The sequence below is a fragment of the Sinohyriopsis cumingii genome, chromosome 5 (assembly GCF_028554795.1).
Source record: "Sinohyriopsis cumingii isolate HCF-2022 chromosome 5, ASM2855479v2, whole genome shotgun sequence".
NCBI classification, from domain to species: domain Eukaryota; kingdom Metazoa; phylum Mollusca; class Bivalvia; order Unionida; family Unionidae; genus Sinohyriopsis; species Sinohyriopsis cumingii.
Window position 1 is genome coordinate 11902926 of NC_142965.1, and position 16168 is coordinate 11919093.

The 16168-nt window shown below is 34.0% G+C and overlaps 1 protein-coding gene and 1 long non-coding RNA gene across 3 annotated transcripts in view; one reads left to right on the plus strand and one right to left on the minus strand.

The window, feature by feature from the left end:
* The window catches only part of LOC149798640 (uncharacterized), a 159168-nt gene that overhangs the window by 86432 nt on the left and 56568 nt on the right, over positions 1 to 16168 (minus strand). The gene's annotated exons all lie outside the window — the stretch shown is intronic.
* On the plus strand, positions 588 to 8596 carry LOC149798641 (uncharacterized). Its single transcript, XR_016421007.1, has 3 exons — positions 588 to 799; positions 6195 to 6253; positions 8274 to 8596. It is a non-coding gene; the product is annotated as an uncharacterized LOC149798641 (long non-coding RNA).

Here is a 16168-nt window from a genome sequence, read left to right on the forward strand (position 1 = left end):
TCAATGTGAATAAAATTAGAAACTTCGAAAGAAAACTATCAACTCATCAATTTACAAATATGATTGTGAACAAGAAAAGGCATAGAACTACATTTTGCAAGCCTGGTTTCCTTTTAATGAAAAATGTATACATCTCGTGGTATATCACTGACAAAGCATGCATACTCTATATATATATATATATATATATATATATATATAAACAAACATTAATATTTATGATAATCCTGTTGCAAAATTTCAAGTAGGGGAAAACTGAACATGTAATGGCAAGACCACTCTGAACTATAAACACCATGCCTCCTGACTCTAAAACTGTTAAAACCACAACATAAGGTACAATCACTTAGAAGTCTATTCCAACTACAAAACAACACAGACGCTGCTCTACCATTGCATAATGTGCAAGTTTATGGTATGCAGTAAAATAAGCAACAAACTACATGTATTCAAATCTGCCTGCATTATGCAACCAGGAGATCTGGGCCTGTTCCTTTTGCAGTTCACTCTGATTGATAAGTGAGCATTTTTTACGCAAACTAACAGGATGCATGGTATACAAGGTAACAATGTTTTCTACTACTCACATGGCAGTAATGCGGTTATGTGAAAGCTTTCTTGACAAGTGAACTTGATGATAATGATGTCCCATCATCGAGTTCGTTGGATGAACAGCATAAAGATATGATGTCGGGAGTGATATTCGTGGTACAGATGTCCATGGTGGAAATGATGGCTGTGACGATTCCAAATTGGAATTCTGGGAATTAAAGGGACCCACTGAGCTACATGAAACAAGGTGTTTGTATCCCATCTTTTCCATTCTAGCAAATGAATCAGTCATGAATATGCCATACCATTTCACAACATCATTTAAATTAACTAGCTGTATTATGCACTACCAGTCAGCTCCCTTGCTTTTATCTGGAACATACGTTTGGACAGTTTTTATCTGAATATTTTAGTCATGTGACTGAATATGACATTAAACAATGAAATACTGACAATGAGAATAATATACACAATATGAAATTTGTTTTCCTCCTGAATGACCTAGTAACTATGATGGCTGCTCTCCAAATACCATCCTAAGCCATCCCTGCTGACATTCTCTGAACATCCAGTACCAATTCTGACAATGTAATCAATTTACTTTTTTACAACAAAAATCAGTTTCTTCTTACTATACATGTTTATATAGGCAGAATATATAATTCCACACCTAACAAAAATTGCTATCAAACTATAACTGCAAAATTTGAAATGAAAAGCTAATGACCCATTACATTAAAAAAAGGGGTAAGGGTTACCTGCTTGAAGCTTATGAATGTAACACTGAGACAGAATACTGTTGATGGGAAGACTGCATGCAGCAAGCAATTTTTCTCTGGTCAAGTTATGTACGAAACAATCATAATATGGCATCCCTGAAGATGACCATTCTGAGCATGTGCACAAGTGGACAGTAGTTCTTTTTTGGTGACAATTTTCTACTCTGTTGGAGGATGTATTCACATCAAATTGAAAAGATTTTATTGACAATAAAAAGTCAAAGTTATGCAATAGTGACAGGTAAGTTATTGCTGCTATTCAAATATATTTTTAATCAGTTGTCGTGAAGTCAAATTATCACATGGTTTGTTACTGTGTCCTTGTGAACTAAATAACTCTCATCTTGAACAGCGGCCATGGTCAAGGAGTTTGACTCCACAACTATCAATTACAAAGCACAAATTGCATGATGATTTTATATTTATTAAAGTCCCTGATGCCATGGTTTCTGATGACCATCTGTGATCCTCCAGAATACAACCATGACTGATTTGGGTCGTGATGACATTCTGGAGGGTCAGGTACGGTTGCAATGACACTCTTGGTGGGGTGGCAAAACTTTTTAAAATGTTGAAACGAGGTTATGAGGTTCAGAAAAAAATATTTTTTTGGGTCGCAGCAAAAAAAAGGTTGGTAACCACTGGCCTATGATAATCATATGTACTTAAATATCTTCAGTAAAGGAGAAACAAAAAAGGGTATTTACAACAACCATTCTTTTGCTAAATGAGCTCACATTTTAGCTTGCTTGGGCCCATTGTGCCTAACTCTTTCCATTTCTGGAATGAACACAAGAATAAATTATATACATTATTGAAAATTATTTTTAAAATGTTCGAAATCTTGAATAGCAAAAATTTAAGGGTCTGGATATTTACAATAATGAGAGAACTTTATATGTGAATGTTATCAAATCAGTGCAATGATCAGCTGGAAAAAAAAAAAACAAAAGAAACAAGTCAACCTTCCTTATAAATTTTAATGACTGCAAACTTCTTTGACCCTAAAATATGTAAAGGAGGAAACCATAAAAATGTTTTTAATTCAATGCAGGCCAAAATGAACTTTCTCTTTCCATGCAAGTTAATATTAAGTAGATATATGATGGGAAATATGGAAATTGGAACCATTCTAAGATTTTTCATAAAAGGCCATTTTTTTTATAAAAGTCTAAACATTTACATGTGTGCTGATGGAAAGAATGTATAATACCAAGTCAAAAGCACGTAGCCATCTATGCTGATGTCACTGGAGGAAAATTAATGTCTCTGCTATTCTCTATTGTCTCATACAAAATTATATCATAAATTTGATGAGATGAGATTTGGATTTTTAACGCCACTTTAACAATTTTTCAGTCATATCGCTACAATGTCTGCAGTGTGGCAGTTTATAGTGATGTCTAGCACTGGAGCATCATGCTGCAGACATGTAGCATGATGTCCCACCCAGTCACATTATCCTGACACCAGGCCGACCAGACCTAACGCTAACCTCTTAATGCTGAGCATCTAGCAAGGCAGCTGTTAGTACCATTTTTGTTAAGTCTTTTGCATGACTCAGCCAGTGTACGAAGCCGCAACCTCCCAGGTGGACACTCTAACCACAAGGCCACCGGAGCAGTCAACAGAAATTAGGACTTGTACATATAATGCTTGGTAACTGATTATTAGTTCTTATATTATGTACCATTTATACCAACTTATAAGTGAAATCGAACTGCAAACAAAGATCCTGATCTACAGTCACATAATAAGCCTGCAGAACACGGTCTATGCTGCTGCTCTAGTGATTACTCCTAGCAAACTACACAGACCCAGATCTGCCCATGCAATATGCAATTGCAGATCTGGGTCTGTGCAGTTTGCAAATGGACTCATCTTAGAAGCGAGTAATTGTTTAAGTAGTGAGTCCTCTGCTTAAGACTGATTGAGTCAAAAATGTCAAGAACAATATTGAATGTGATCAGACCGCGGTATCATTTCATGCATTCTTTTTTCAAACTAGGACTTAATTGTATCCCATATATTCTCGATAATATTGAGGTTTGTGGTCTGTACAGCTAGGGCAAGAATTCAGTATTTTGTACTCTTTCCACTCTTTTGTCCCCCAAAAAACAAGCCAGTCCATTATCTTCCTGAAAGGTACTTTGCCCATTTAAAGACTCTTACGCAAGAACAAGCCATAAATTTTAATCAAAGATGCTGTTACACTTACCAGTATCAATGTTACCCAACCAGTCAGATTTTCAACACTAAAACATCATTGAAATATTTTTGAACAGTGAGCGTAGGCACATCCTGGCTGCATTTCTTCACTAGGCTTCTTCCAAACCTACGTTACCAAACTTTGCCCACAACAACATCAGTTTCATCACCATTGGCTTCCAGTTATGTCCTTAAAATGATGATAGTATGTGATACATAATTCTGTAAAGAAATTTTTGTTTGCTTACTTACACTGCATCTCCTGAATCCTAAACTCTTTTTGATTTTTTCTTGACAATGCTTTCAGAGACATGAACAATAACTGATCTCTTAAAAGAAAAGCTATGGACAAGACCTGCAAAGGAAGAATGCCTATGATTGTAAAAAAAAACACTGCAATGAAAAAGACACAAAAAAGTACACAATAATCCCTTCTGTTTGTAATTTGTGGTCTTCCTGCTTATTTCTCATTATTTATTTACCCCCTTTTGTGAAATCTGTTCAAAACTGTCTTAACTGTAGAACACAATATAATCTTGTACAATCTGAAGCATCAAAGTCTTGTCTGTGTAACTCAATAATCATCTGCTTCTGACCTTGTCAAGTCCTTACAATGTTTTGGTTATATCACCTAAAACAACACTTGTTACAAATTCATTTTTTTCAGAGTAACATGTACATAGCAACACAGATAGAATAAAATCTGATCCATGCAGTGACCATTTGCAATCATATTTCACTACATGATGCTGACTTTTCTTCCTCGGATGACTACTCACTTTTTACTTGGCACTCTTCTGGCACTGGCAGAGTTGGCTGGAATGTTTATATGACTGGTCATGACGATGGAGCAACACTGAAGGAAAGGAGAGCATAAGCGCACATCTTTCACTGAAATGTTTTCAGGGAAAAAATTCCCCCACCAAATTGTAATAAATTTTGCATCAACAATCAATTAAATAGTAGCAGTATTAGTAGCAACAGTTCTATTAATAACAGGGACATGAAAAGCAGTGGTAATTTTCTTGCTTTGCACACCTTTGTGGTCTCGAGTTCTATTCCCAGTTTCAGGATTGGAAGGGTGTATGCACACGTATCAAAGTAAGATGCTTTCCCAATCTACTACATATGAAAGACTACCACAGCTCAGCCAACATGTGATCCCTCTACAGCACTTGGAGTCAGACGAGTTTTTGCAAATTATTAAAAACAATAATACTACTGTTACTCATTCAAAATTTGTTGGTATCAGATTTCATGGCTTGTTTTTAAAAAAATACATATTCATAGGTACTTAACTTTAATAGATTTGTCATTTTAAAAAAAAAGAATATAAAATATTGAGTTCTAATGTAGAGATCTCTATAAAAGATTATCTTATCTTTCACTTCAGCATATTTCCAAGCAATCTTGCTTAATTGCTAATGCAGTAATTGGACTGACTATGTATGTTATTCACTGCTAAAACTTGGCATAAAAGGCAGACATCTGAATCTAGATGCCAACATCTTTCAGCATGTACATTATGTAGATGCAAAGAATCTTAATTAAGATTACAATTAGGCTTTTAAGGACAGCTATCAGAACATAAAGATATGAACAATTACTAATTAGGTGCTAAGCATTGTTTCACCAAAACAAAAATCTACATTTTCAAGAAATAAACTACTCTCTCATGGCCGCAATTAGGTTTTTCAGTGTACTTAAAGACTGCTATCAAAACATAAAGATTTCAGCAATTATGAATTAGGTGCTAAACATGATTTTACCAAAACAAAGCTAAATTTTCAAGATATAAACAGCTATGTTGAAGCAGAGTTTTTTCTCTCTCTCTCTCTCTCTCTCTCTCTCAACTGTCACACTATTGCTAAAACAGTGATTAAAAAAAGCAGAAAGCCTGAAGCATAATTTTTCTGTTGTTGCTGGATTATTTGATCCTAAGGAGTCCTCTGTTGACTGGATCTAAGTACCACATGAATTCTTTAAGGGCTCACCATTTCTTTTATCAGTGTAGCACTCTTTTCTTGTTTTCAAAGCCAGCATTGTCAGAGATTGCTGTCCCATTTAAAGGAAACGTAATCATACCATTGTATCAGTTGCATCCAAGGAACCACCAGATTCATCTATGAACAAATTCTCCACGGAGGAACTGAAATCATACTTTCATGAGTGGTATTCACCCCAGAGGTGATTGCTCAATTACATGAACAGGTAGACAATGGAGATATACTATCAAGCTGAAAAATCTACCCATAAGCCAATTAATGCTAAGTGGATTATTTCTACATGTGACAAAGTATTGCTTCTGTTGGACATGATTAAAATGATTATCATGAATGCAGTACTGATTAGCTGAATGTTTATTCAGAAGTTGTTAGTACACATGTATGAAATGTATTTACCCAGTAGTGCTCCTGTTTCCGGTTTGCTTAATGGAATAATCAATAGGACATACAATCAACAGATATAAAATGTAGTGAAACCAATTTTATACAAGAAACAAAAAATATTATTTGAATCAAACATGGGAGCTGCCTCTATAATTATTTACGTAATGATGTCTAACAATAGATAATACAGTGCCTCCATGATCAATACAAAGTATTGGATATTTCCATCTATGCATAAAGTAACTAATATTTTATTCAATTCCAGGATAAAAGACCCCAAGGACAGAAAACCCCTGACAAGGGTAGGATGAAAGTCACTATGGGGTAGGTTAAAAAAAAAAACTTGATCTCTGACATAATTTACAGTACTATTCATTTTCGTTCATAATTTTTAAAGAACTGTTTTTATATTTGATTGGTATTTTATTTATTTATTTAATGTAACTATATTTAATATGGTGTACAATGGTGTCCCATTTAATACGGTGTACAATGGTGTCCCTTGCACCCCTTAGTAATTTTTTTGGCTACCAACCACCACCACCCCAATATATATATCAATATCATGATAATACAATACAGGCATATTTTTTTAAATATCACACAAGATAATCACTTTAAGACCTCATTAATTAAACAAAATCCTACAAATGAACAGTTTTAAAGTGCATGGCATTAATACAAAACCATATGGTTCAACAAATGTAGGTGTATATACATAAAAGAATAAAAATATAATGAATAATACCAGTTCGCTATTGACAAATGTTATTGGAACAAAAGTACTCCCACATAATACCTTTTGTTACTTTCATATTCAATTGCAGTTCATTGTGCAGTTCTGGTTCATTACACCTTTTTCTCAAACAAAGACAATTACCCACTTCAGCTTGGATAACTGCAATTGTAAACAGTTAACAGTTTAAACATGTCCATGTGTAGAATTATATAATTACAAATATTACACATATGATAAAAGATTCTATTTTAACAATTATATTACTTGTAAAAAGTATATAAATGTTTTCTTATTTAAATCAAAAACAGTGATTCTGTGTTAAATTTGCTGTGATTCATAGTAAGTAATTAAACAATATTTCTGCAACAGCATGAATTTTGTAGATGTCACTGTAACACAAAACTGAGTGAATGTTGCAGATGTTACTGTGGCACATTTAAAGTTGATGTGTGTGACTTGGCACAGTGGTTGTACTTGCTGAAATATCTGTCATAAGTTGAAACTTGCAGAGATCAGTTTATTAAGGAAAATGGGAATGATGTCAAATTTTGCAAACCCTGTGTTATTCAAGGCAGATAAATAAACCTAAAATCCTGATTAGATAAGTTAAATTAGTTTAAATGGGTTTCTCTGGCAAAGTTACGTGTTTTATAAATGTACTACCACGCAAAATTCATCAGTCTTTTCTGCAGAAGGCAAGAAGTCTTTACTCCTAGAGGAATAGCAAGTATTCTCTTGTAAAAATGTCCAAGAGACAAGTATCATAAGTCTTCAGAGACAATTCTGTAAAAGGGGAAAAGAGAGCAAGGTACCATGTCTTTGTTTCATAGTTTTTCTTTGACATGAGTCTTAAGATAATTGTTTGAATTCATTTGTCTCAGTTTATACAATTTTTCTTTGATACAAATCTTACAATACTTGCTTGAATTCATTTGTCTTGAATGTTATATAACTCACATATTCTAAAAATTTCTGACATTATGTTCTTGATACGAGTCTTGAGACAATTATTTTAATTTATGTTTATACATCATACAACTCATGTATGCTAGGAACTGATCATTATTAGGTCTCAAGGATGTTTATGATGATGAATTATTTGCTAAAAATAAATGTGGTTAAGACAAGAAGTGAATTTTGTTTAATTCATTTTTATAACTTGAAACTGAATTCTCTTACCCCAAGAATCTATGTACTAGCACTGAAGCATCATTAGGGACCAGATGGCTTTTTATTGTCAGTTGTATGTGTACATGTATCCAGCATTAGTAAAGATAGTGATTAACAGTTCACATGGCAGGGGCCTACTTGTTAACTGGATGAGTCTTGAGCAGACTAAGCTTTCAGTCAATTAGTAATGGTGGCTGGATGTATTAGGGTATGCATAAAATTCCTACACTATTTAATGAAGTGGCATATAAACAAAAATTACACTACTTTATGCAAAGGTTGCATCCTGAAACCATATTAGCAGTTGGTGCTTGCAATATATGGTTAAAGGCTGAAGGGGATGAGATATGGAATTATAGTTCATTCTAATGAGTTATGTAGAACAGGAATCTAGTTGAACTGTCTTAAATTAAAGTGAAATGGCTTCTATGTCAGAACAACAGATGGTCAGAATGTGAGAATACTGAACAGAAAGATTCCACAATGAATAGAAAGGATCCCTGGTGGATTAAACAATCCATGCCTTGATGAAGAGTGAAGACCAAAGGGAACAGAGTGTTTCTGTACAAGTCAACTCCAACTGACAAACTACACTGATTCTGGAGGGTGGCCATATCAGGATAGGCAGCCATGCTGGACAATTAAGTTTGAAATGCTCACTAGATTTTATGATGAAATTTGTCATAACTTAAACTGTATAAACGGACCTGCTAATTTTGGTAGTTATCTTTCTTGCACAAGTGTATCCTTCAAGTGCCATGTAAAAAAAAATGTTTGAGCTGATCTAATTAAATTGTTATATTCTGTATAAGGGGGCTCATGTTGTTCTATTCTATATCTCTGCTCAGATCTCCATTTATTCTGTCAATTAATTTCACATTTTTATTATTCACTCTATCTGGGCAATAACACCAAGGTTGACCGGCCTCTAAATATCAATAACCACCAACACCATCCCCATAACAATTTCAAGAAATGTGAAGGGGGGGGGGGGGCCTTTTGTCCTAGGTGGATTTTGTCCGACCTCTGTCAGGGGTATTCAGTACTAGGTTTTTGTTGTCCATATCCCATGTTATTCAAGGATATGTGTGCTTTTTTGAAGCACATAATGTGAATGAAATTGTTTTCTTAAACTTCATTGATTTCATGGTTCTCTAGTTCTGCACCTTGATAGTGTATCTGAAGGTCCCCAAATATTGAATCCTGGCACCCCCAAGGATTAATTCTTCATCAGGGAAAAATAACCAAAAAAACATCTAATATTTCCTTTTAGTACAGATCTATCCGAGTCTATGTTGGCTCTAGCAAGGACCAAACATCAATAAGGGTAAGATGACAGTCCACTTCAATTTTAAAATAACATTGTCAGGAATAAAAATATTCAAGGTGAAGTAGTCTGCAAAGGTCCAATTAATTTTCAAGACTGAATTAATGACAATGGGGCTAATTCGGGGAAGGGGTGTGTGAAAAACTTAAGTTTTTTATACATCCCTTCCCCAAATTAGCCCTAATATATATATATATATATATATATATATATATATATATATATATATATATATATATATATATATATAACATTTGCTCAATTATTGATCAGTTTGATCTTATATATAATTAAAAAATGTGTATATTCCTTAGTGTAGCCTTTTTGCGATTATGTACCATAAAGTGTCCAAGCAGCACAATTTTTATTGAGTACTAGACCATGAGATGAATGTGTGTGTATGAAGCTTCATGACAATCCTCCAATGTGTTTACAAGGAATAGTATAACAAACTGGACCATGAATTAAACACCAACCTATTAAAAGTACAATTAACAAGGAAAATACTATAAGTGGCCTGTACTTCCTGTCTTCTAAGGGAGTTCAGTAAAGAAGTTTCATTCAAGAATAAAGTCAACAAAAATATGTAATGAAAGTAACACTGGCAGAAAGATGGAAACAGGTCAACAGTAAAAAAAAAAGTAATTTGGTTCCCACATACAAGACTTCAGCAAGGAGATACTCTTTGCTTGCATTCTTTGTACAGTACAAAATAGCGACTGAAGTTCATTTTCATGGCTTGTAATGAAATCATTTCAATAAAATGTTTTATAAAAAAGTATTTAAATGTCTGAAAAGGTGAGGTAATGGTTGAAAGGCATACAATTTCCTGTTGACAAAAGTTTTTAATTTGTTTTAGCCCAGGTTTTCAATGTGGTGGAAGATAACTGCAAGAAAATTTGGAAGATTAATTTACTTCCAAGTATTTCCTGATAGATATAAGCTACATAATTATCAAAATATCTGCATCTGCACAGTTTAAAAAAACAACAACTGACATTCAAATTATCCAGCTGGTGCAACTTTTATTAGCTTTTCACAGCCATTACTGATATATGAATCTGTTGCAATATTTAACTCAAAATATAGGTACAGGTTTCAATGTCCAAACAACTGTAAGAATTATTATTAAATTTTCATTTTAATAGAGTATGTTATTATTATTATTATTCTTACTGTTATTACCTACATGGGTAATGAACTTTGAGATTCAATAACGATGATTATATGCCAAAAATACACTTTCAAATGAATTCTGCTCAGTTTTAAACTTGATCCTATTTAGCAGTAATATGGCAAATACTGTCAGTCTCACCCCAAAAATAACCTTTGGTTTCTTACCAAGTGGTAGTACAGGACCAATGAGATTCAGCAGACTGAATCCACCAACCAATCAAATGTGGCAAACTGGCAAAACTCTGTCTGCCACTGTTCTTATGCTAGCGACTGTACATGAATAAGTTTCAAGCTATTTCAATAATAACATTTTCTGTGTGCAATTCCTTATTCTGTACAAACACTAAGGTTCAAACTCTATCTGGTAACATTGCTACATAGTTTTCAGCAACAAAATAACACCTCAACAATGGATAAATTGTGGCAGACCAATGACCCTGTACAATTGTTACCAAATGAGATATATGTACAATTGCTAGCTAGGTTGCAACTAGGCACAAATAGTGTCATCCTATAATTGTATTACTCAATTAGTTGAACATGTTCACTATAACTTCACAATGTAAGTGTATATGAACCACATATATTACTGTAATATTTATATACTGACGACATGATCACTGATCACAAACAAAAATGTTGTCAATAAAAGAGCTCACAAAATGGAAGTCTGTTTACAGTGAAACACAAGCAATATGCAAATTTGACAATGAAATGGTAATGAATGTAAAATGTCCAACTTTGACAAGAAAAGAGAGATATGGTAATTGCTGAACCTCATTGATAGAGATTTCCTGCAAACACAGTAAATATGGGTATATTCAATTCAGAATAATATACTTTATGGACCACATGAAGTCTGAGAACAGCCACAAGGAGCCACATTATGAAATTTTTGGAGAAACTTATCAAACAGTTAACTTTGTAATTAAAGAGAAACTCTCCACAACAACACAATCTCTTGCTACCCCAGGTCCAAGGAACTAAACATTTAATACCAGTTTCCACTAACCTCATTCCACCATTATGGAGCATTACTTGTTAAGCCTGAAACTATGAGAGTATTGTTAGTAACGGGCACAATAACTTCCAAGATAACAAAAAGCTGGTCTGGCCCAGAGTGATAATCCAAATTGAAAGTTTGGGGGTTTAAAATTTTTTTTTTATTAGTTTTACAGCACAGCAACACAAGTAGATTATTTTAGAGCCCAGGCAACTGGAACAACATGCCTCACCAAAAATAAACAACACCATAGTTAACCTGGGCTGATCTGCTGGTAGGCTTTAAACCCATATCCATTGTCTCAAGTCCTGCATGCTGACCACTAAAGTCATGCATCTCCTTCTGAAGAGGGTGGATAAAATGGTATCGAAAGAAAAACTTTAACAGCGAGGTTAATCTAGAGTGTGAAAGGATGTAGAGATTGATATACAGACAGATTAATGAGGATCATGTACACATATGCCCAAGTATCACTATGCTGTACTTCTGCAAAAACAGCTCAACAAATATATACTCAACAGTTATTCTTCAAGAACTCTGACAGTCTTTCATTTACATCTATTAAAGGAGAAATTAGAAGAAATTTTGGAATTCAAGTTCAATTTTTGCATACCCCAAGCAAAAATACCCAATATATTTATCACGAGTAACTGACCTTTGAGGTCAGTTACTGCACTAAATCATTGGCTACAACTGTGCAACAAAATAAAAGATTACAAAGAGAATAGACAAAGCTTACCTTTGAGAAGCATTTGGCCACAGGTTTAAAATGTATTCCACATGCATTTTGAGTGTATTCAGCATACAGTAATTGTACCTGCAACATCTATGGCTACCTCCAGTGATAGTTTGAAACCTATCAAGTGCATTCAAACGGCCAGTACATTCTATCCTTCATGAACAGGTTCCTTTATATATGGGCAAAATATGGTTAAGAAATGGTTTTCATAAAAAGATTAATTAAGAAGTATTTCTAAATTCTGAAAATGTTCAAGAACAGATAACTTCAGGAAGCCAAACAAGTAATGTCCAAATCTCATGTATTTAGTTATCTCCCTTCATTACATTCACCTTTCCATAAATGAGCCACTTGAATTGGGTTAGAATGTTATTTGTGTTAATGTATGCCATTATTATTGCCATTATTATATATGGAAGTGATTTATGTATCCATACATATACACCATATATATTTACTTATAAGTCTAGTCAAAATGCAAACAACAAAGATCCAGATATGTTGTAGCATAATGTGCCTGCAGATCAGGGTCTATGTTATTAGTTCTACTGGTTACTCTTAACAAACTGCACAGACCCAGATCTGATGGTGCATTATGTGGCAGCAGATCTGGGTCAGTGCAATTTGCAGTTGGACTCTTATAAGCAAGTATACATGGTACTCCAAACAGTCATTTGTCAGGTAGACTTAAATCGGTTACACCCCTTCTGAGTTCATTCATAAAGCACCTATCCTCTACTATTGACTGATCAAACTACAGTGTACTCCAGGTATGTCACCTGTATGGCAACCCACACAGTGTTATATTTACACATATAATCATTAAACCTATTTAGAAGTATCAGCACTGACAAGCTATAGAGGTCTGTACAAAATATTAAGCCCTCCTCTGTTCCAAATCTTCATCAGATCTATTATTCAAGAAACGAGATCGTGAGTAACATCTACAATGGGTCCTAATTCAATAATGATAAACTTTCCCTGTATCTTCTAAGTTCATTATATTTCAAAGGCGATGGAATTTGTCATCACAAATCTAAAGACTAAACAATGATTTTTTGGTGTATTTGTCTGTGGAAATAATAGGACTCCTTCCATAGTGCACAAACATAAGTGCCCAAATCAATAGCATTTTTTTTGGTAAAAAGCACACAAATAAATTCAAAGCAGATTAAAATCACAAATTAGCTATGTCCATAAGGCCAAGTAAAACACTTTTTGTTTCCTGTAACCCAATAATCCTTGAAAAATCCCACTGACAACCTTTATATCTCATGTGTTTTTGACTGAAAATGTCTATACCAATTCACAAAGACGTAAACAAACAATATCAATCATATCTCTTATCAGATATTTGCCAACCTTTTACCATAAGATTAACAAGTACAGAACCCAAATATTAAAATAGGCACTTCTCACACCCACCAAAAATTACTGCCAAGGTTAAGATCTACCTGTATAAATCCACTTCTTGTACCTGAACACCACATTCAAGGTAATATACATCTTACAGAGTGTACACCCCTCTTTATGCATGATGAGATTGAATGGGGTGGGGTAAACTATACTATAATAATTTACTTAAACCATTAGATGATTTTACAAAGAATGCTTCAGGTGTTTCAATCTGAAAAAAGTTACCAGCATTTTTTTAATCTGCCATACTGTTAAACAAACAGAATGATAAATTGTGGTTACAGTCATGTGTCCTACCAAATAAACTTAAGAAATATCAAGTTCAGCCAATGACATATTCTCCAGGCTGTTCCCTAGCACATGTTAGCACATTAAAATTGGAAAGAGTGCTGATAAACAACTGCAACACATCTGTTCACACTCTTATGCCTGCTTTCCTGCCTATTAGGTACGCCCACCAAGTCAGGAGGATGCATAATATCATCACTCAAGCTAGATGGAAAGCTTCTCAATGACCAAGATTACCAAGCGCTTTGACAGACTCTAAATAAATAAGCAAATCAAAAAATCACAGCATACCTTTTTTCACATTATATACCTTCAACTCAATAAAGATTACAAGTGAAGGTCTGATACAAAAGCAAATAATACGTACTTAGAGGCTGTGACAAATGGCAGAACTGAAAATATGAAAATGGGAGCAATGCTTCACAATCCAACACCTGTACCAGGAGTGACAGCAGAGCTGATTAAGCATAATGTCCAAAATAATTGAATAATTGTGATGCGACCGATTCCAAATAAAAATGTTGACGTCAGAATAATTAGTCCACATGAAATATAACATTTCAGTTTCTTAACAGTGCAACAACTTAGAAGAGAACGTGAATGGTACAAATATGTGTAGGCACTATATGTGTATGTTCTAACTGTAAAGATTCTTATTTTAAATAACAGCATGTTATAATAATTGTAAAACAATATGGTATCAACAAGAAATATATGTACATGCATACAATTACTACAATAATTGACTAGACTGATATGCAAATGTTCATACATACAACTGTGGTGATCTACATGTAATACATAAATACTAAGATAATAATAAATGAATAACAATATGCAGGGCCCTCTGAATCACAAATTTTACCCAAAGAGCTTTTTTCATGGAAAGCTGGAGAAATAACAAAATTCACAACTTTTCCCTCTTCAAAAGTATCACCAGAGGAAATTTAGGATATAATTATGTATCAGGACTATTCCATGGTACACCTATAAAATTTGTGCTCCAGACTTTGTAATATCATAGCGATCTGAACTCTGAATTTTATTTTTCTTGACTATAACACATTTTAACACATTTCTAGCTACATCAAGAAATGGGACCCATGTGTCTTTCCCAAAAACACAAGACCTAGCTGACCTAGGCTGACTTTGAAAGGCATAGTTTTAATTTACAAGTCCAATGTGGCTCTCCTGAAGATGCTGTACTTTGTGGAGAGTAAAGTTATCATTCATTCTAAGCTGCACTGCTAATTCTAACTTCATTTTTACTACTTGGTGCAATAAATTTGGCTCTAAGGCACCCATATTGAGTCATGAAAATACAAAACTGTTATATCGTTTTTAGACTGAATTAAGTTACACCCCTAGACGACTTACTGAACTGAGTGAACGCCTTGCCAAAGAAGCACATGATAACTAATTTGACTTGTGGCAGAAATGCTTTACTTGTTCTGAACAGTTCAGGCACAATGTCAATGATTAAATTAGAAAATGTAAAGAAGATAAAATAAATCTTCATTTATTTGCAAGGCAGTTTACTGGATTACAAAACTGAGACTGAAGTGTCCAAATAATATTCTAGATGGGAATGGTTAATCAAGCATGAGGAATTAAATTCCTGGTATGCAAGTCCGGTATCAAGGGAGGCAAATATTAAAAGTGCATTTGCATTTTCTTGCAAAGATAAAGTCAAGATTTCTGTAACCCCTGTTTGTTTATTGGTTTTTGTTTTTTTTAACTATCTTAGGTTCTGACCTGACCTGATAGGCCATTGGACGTCAATTTTTCCAATTCTGGAATGATTACTTTTAAGTGAGTCTTTAAGTACATGTACTTGACTTTATGAGGCACTCTATACTACTTTCACTGGTATTTTGACAGTTCTAAATTTAGAAATCCCATAATCCCATCTCAATATGTTGCTGTAAGTTTATATATATAAATATACACATACACAATAGATAATGCATATTAAATCAGCATCTGCATCATACCACAAGAGCCCCACCAATTTGCCAGACTTGTACAATTCTTGGTATGCACAGTAACATATTGCATATTAATCTGTCTGGCCTGGAGGGAAAAAAAGAGAGACATGTTAATGCAAGGTCCTTTGCAAATATCCAACAAGCAACCAAGAGTGTTTATATGAACTTGAGACTAAACTGTGAATAGTTATTCTGATGTTGTATATATGCATACACATGGGTGTGGGGATATTCTCAATCAACCATTCAGTCTTCCACAAAAGTTTCATAAAATGTAAAATGACTATTAATTTAAACCATGACATAAAGGCAGCACAAAATTACAACACTGCAAAACTGCTATGCAATTAGATCATACAATTTCGAAACAATAAAAACTGCCCACTACACACC